A 5,263-nucleotide genomic window follows, 5' to 3' on the forward strand; every position below is an offset into this window, starting at 1 on the left:
ACCTATAGAGTAAAGGTGGCTTTAGATAAACCCTAGCCCAGCCTAAAAGCAATCCCAAAAGAATGAAAAAAACACAACACATTTAAAGGTCTCCCAGGACAAAGTCTGACAATCTTTTATAAAGAGAACAAAATAGGACAAAATAACAAATCAACGTAAAGTTCCAAATATTCATCATCTGATATAAAATGATACAGATGTCCCCAAAGAAGTATGCTGTGAACCTTAACCATGAGAAAAAATAGTTAATAAAAGTGATTTTTAACAAGGGTGCTATATTAATTCAATGGAAAAAGGACAGACTTCTCAACGAATTGCTCTGGAACAATAGTTTTCTCGTGTGCATAAAAAAACTAAAGTCAACAGTTACCTCATACCACACACAAAACAACTTGAAATGTGTCACAACTTAAACATTACATCCAGATATATAACATTTGCTTTCTATAGAGTCAGTAAAGATTCCCTAAATAGGACATAAAAGGCCAAAACTAAAAACAACATGATAAGTTGAATTTTATTGAAACTAAAAATTCTGCATTTTGAATGAGCATTAATAAACTGAAAATGCAAACTAAAGAATAGAAGAAAACATGGGAGTTACATATGTCTGACAAATGGCTTATATCTAGAACTCAGTCATCAATAAAATGCAATTTTAAATCTACAATGAGATACCACTACATATCCACAAGAAAGGCTAAAATTACAAAGGCCAATAATACCAAGTGTTGGAGGGGATATGGAGGAACTAGAACTCTCATACACTGCTAGTGGGAATGTAAAATAATACAACCATTTGGAAAAGAATTTAGCAGATTCTTCTTGAAAAAAGGAAAGTTTTAAAAGTTAAATGCCTACTTCTCATATGACAAAGCTTTCCACTTTTATATATTTACCCAAGAGAAATGAAAACACATGTCCTGGCTGAACAAAGACCTATAACTAAAGGCTCTTTTCATAATAGCCAAAAGCTATAAACAATAAACAAATGGTGGTAGAATCATACGATGATTACCACGCAGCAATCAAATGGAACAAACTACTCATACACGTCCCCCAAAATGGATGAATCTCAAAAACACTATGCATTATGCTGTAAAAAGAAGCCAGGGACAGTGGTGTGCATACTTTATGACTCCATTTATATGAAACACTAGAAAAGAAATCAAACCAATGGCAGTCTTGAGCCAGGGATGACGGGGAAATGCCAGGAAACAAGCACAAGGCAATTTTTTTTGAGATGATAGAAATTTCTGTAGTTTGATTGCGGTGTGGGTTAGATGGTGTACAGATTTGCCCAAATTCAAGCTACACATTTAAAATGGGTACAATTTTAAGTATAAAATATGCCTTAATAAAATTGACTTTTAAAAATATTTTGTAAACTTTTTAATATTTTTTTCCTTCTTACACTTTTATTTTGAGACATGATAGGAAAATTCGACAAGTACACATGGAAAAATAAGACGTGATCACAGTGAAAATTGGAGACAAACCAGAAACCTTTAACACTTGTCAGCTAATGTGGAAGCTAAAGTTCTGAGAGGGACATGCTGCAAGGCTGACAGGAATGGTAAACGGTGTTCCTCTCTTTCTTCCTCACCCTCTCCTTCAACAGAATCCACACCAATCTCCTCATAATTCTTCTCCAGGGCAGCTATGTCCTCAGAGGCCTCAAAAAACTCTCCTTCCTCCATGCTTTCACCCACTTACCAGTGAATAAATCATACATACATCAGGTGAATCTTGGGGTCCAGGCGAGCCCAGGACTCAGCAATGGCTGTGGTATTGCTCAGCATGCACACAGCTCATTGTACTTTGGCCAGGTCTCCACCAGCTACCACAGTGAGAGACCTGTAATCAATACCAACTTTGAAGCCAGTGGGGTACCATCCCACAAAGGGGATGCTTGGTCTTGTTGGTGGCAATGGCAGCACTAACATCTTTGGGAACCACATCGCCATGGTACAACAGGCAGCAAGCCATGTATTTACCATGGTGAGGGTCACATTTCACCATCTGGCTTTCTGGCTCAACTCACATACTAGTGGTCTCTGCTCAGAGGACTGTTCATGGTAGGTTTTCTCAGTAGAGATGGCAAGGGCATATATGGCCAGAGGGAAATGGATGTGGGGATAGGATACCAAGCGGGTCTGGAATTCTGTCAGATTGAGGGCTCCATCAAATCTGGGGAAAGCAGTGATGGAAGACACAATCCAGCTAATGAAGCAATTAAGATTAGTGTAGTTTGGGCACTCAATATCGATATTTCTATGACAGATGTCATAGATGGTCTCTTGTCTATCATGAAGGCACAATCAGAGTGCTCCAGGGTGACATAGGTGGTGAATAGGAGTTACAGGGCTCAACTACAGCTGTGGAAACCTGGTGGATTGGGTAAATGGAGAACTCCAGCTTGGACTTCTTGCCATAATCAATAGTTATTCCATCATCAGGGAGGTGAACGCAGAACCAGTTCCCCCTCCAAAGCCGTGGAAAACCAAGATGTCTTGAACACCTGTGTGCTTGTTGGCCACTTTCTGAATTTAGTCCAAGATAAGGTCAATGATCTCCTTGCCAGTGGTATAATGTCCTTGGGCATAGTTGTTGGCAGCATTTTCCTTGCCTGTGATGAGCTGCCCAGGGTGGAATAGCTGGCAGTAGGTACCAGTGTAAACGTCACCAATGACTGTGGGTTCCAGGTCTATAAACACTACCTTGCGCACACACTTGCCAGCACCCACCTCACTGAAGAAGATGTTGAAGGAGTCATCTTCCGTCAATTGGCATCTGGCCATTGGGTTGGATGCCGTATTGCAGGCAATAGAACTCCAGTAGACATTGCTGATCTGGACATCAGCCTGGCCAACATAGATAGTGATGCAGTTGTGCGTGGTGGCTACAGACTAGGAGGCACGGGCAACAACAGGAGCAGACACCGGGTCCCAGTTATTGTCCCTAACAAGCTGAGTTGAGGTAAGTCATGCACTGACTCTATAAAGTTTTTCTAAAAGGAGGAGTTATATCATTACCTTTCTGATATGGACTGAATTGTGGAGCCCTCAAATTTGTATATTGAAGTTCTAACCCCCAGTACCCCCAGAACGTGATTGTGTTTGGGGATAAGGCCTTTAAAGTGATCATGAAAGTCACGAGGATATTAAGATGGACCCTACTCCAATGTGACCGGTGTCCTTATAAGAAGAGGCAATTAGGAGACACACACACACAAACATGTACACGCACACATACCGGGAAGACCATGTGAAGACACAGGGAGAAGACAAATGTTTACAAGCCAAGAAAAGAAGTCTCAGAATGAAACCAGCTCTGCTGACACCTTAATTTTGGATTTTTTGCCTCCAGAATCGTGAGGAAATAAATTTCTCTCATTTGAGCCGCTCAGTCTGTGGTGCTTGTTACGGTATCCCTAGTAAACTAATACAGGCCTACAGGGTTATGGAGATAATTAAATTAGATTATGATTCATGGAAACACAAGATATAATAACTTTTTTCCCTTCTTGATTTTCCTAGTAACAACCAGGGTTAGAACTACTCATATTTATATTCAAAATTAATTGGGAAGACTGAGATCCCTTTCCAACACCTGGAAGAATTCCTAAACCCTTCTGTTCTACAACTAGATTAGAACCTTCTCTTTCTAAGCATCATGATTCTAGTATTACCTTTTAATATAAATGAGCTTTTAGTGAGGTTAACATTTATCTGATAAGCTATTAAAATATTTAAATGCTTCAGTATCTTTCATAAATAGCTGCTATCCTAAGTCTACTACCCCCCCCCCCTCAATTCCCTACCAGAGCAGCTCTCCGGGTCCCTCCCCTGGGACCTAAATCTTTCTAGGATCCAGCACCTGAAGGGATAATGTCTGACAAAAGTGAGGCCATCTGTTCTTATAAGTCAATGCCCCATGCCACACTTACGATTAGATATTTTGACTAGCACTGGTTTTAGGGATGTGTTTTTTTTTTTCAATATATGAAATTTATTGTCAAATTGGTTTCCATACAACACCCAGTGCTCATCCCAAAAGGTGCCCAGGGATGTGTTTTGAGAATGGGGCAAAAGGCAATAAGGATGATTAACTTGAGAAAACTTTTTTTTTTTTTAAATACAGATTTGTTCGATATGGGGTACATGTTTATTTTGTCGGCCAAATGTAAGCCTGGGCCATTTCAATTTAAGCACACTTAAACAAGATAACGTTTGCAACGTTTTAAGGTACAAAACCTTACTTGTACACTCAAATTTAGGGCCCGGTCTTCATTAACCTCCTCTAGTATCAGGTGTTTGTGATGTCTGTCCACTTCCGTGCTCACAAATATAAACCAAGCCTGTGTGTGTGTGTGTGTGTGTGTGTGTGTGTGTGTGTGAAAGAGAGAGACAGAGATAGAGATGGAGACAGAGAGATGGAGACAGAGACAGAGCGGGCATGTGGTCTCATAAAGGTCGAGCTTTTTTGGTGTGCTGGCAATCTATCAGCAGAGCGAGGGCTGTCTTCTGCTGGTGTTGCAATACAGTATAATAATGTTGCATTTAAATTATAAGTGTACGCACCGTGCAGGATTTAGAGCACTTTGCTTGGAACTAAAACTAAAGCAAATGAAAGCATTTAAAATAAAAACTGTCAGCTATGACATCGCTGTTCCCATTGCAATGCCACTGAGTTATTTCAAAGAGCTCAGGCGATTTGATAGAGGAGACGCAGATGAGGTTTTCTCTGGTTTTGCAGCAAAGCTCACTTACCCGCTGAGTGCGGTACCACTGTTGGTCATGGGAGGGCTGCAAGAAGCAGTTGGCCATGAATGCCTCTGTTACCTAAGAATTACTAATCAGTAAAGTATTGGAGGAAACTGTGGCATCCTAGAAAAATATGCTCCCTCTCCCCTCCATCCTATTATTGGGATACGACCCACTCCCCAGAAATGGCATGAATTTTTATTTCGAAAGAAGAGTTCGATAGCTATGCCTCCCACTCTTGTGAAGTTTCAGAGTGTGAAATGTGGAAGTGAAGTCGAACTGTCTGGATTGAGAAGTGTGGGAAGATTTCAAAGGTTGAAGCTTTAAGACATGTGTGTGGGAAGGGAGCAGAAATTGCAATTGGCTATTAATACCAAAGGCTAATAGTTATCACCATTGTTACCATCGATAAAGTTTTATTTCCACCTACTAGCCCGAAGTATTATTTTAGGCACAGGAGTGATGAAAAGACATCATAAGTGATCATTTTGTCCATA

At 40.3% G+C, this 5,263-nt stretch overlaps 1 pseudogene; it reads right to left on the minus strand.

Moving 5' to 3' along the window:
* Positions 1–1,508: 1,508 nt before the first annotated feature.
* LOC116738056 lies at positions 1,509–4,829 on the minus strand (annotated as a pseudogene).
* Between the last annotated feature and the right edge of the window lie 434 nt (positions 4,830–5,263).

The sequence above is a fragment of the Lynx canadensis genome, chromosome B1 (genome assembly GCF_007474595.2).
Source record: "Lynx canadensis isolate LIC74 chromosome B1, mLynCan4.pri.v2, whole genome shotgun sequence".
In the NCBI taxonomy this organism is placed as follows: domain Eukaryota; kingdom Metazoa; phylum Chordata; class Mammalia; order Carnivora; family Felidae; genus Lynx; species Lynx canadensis.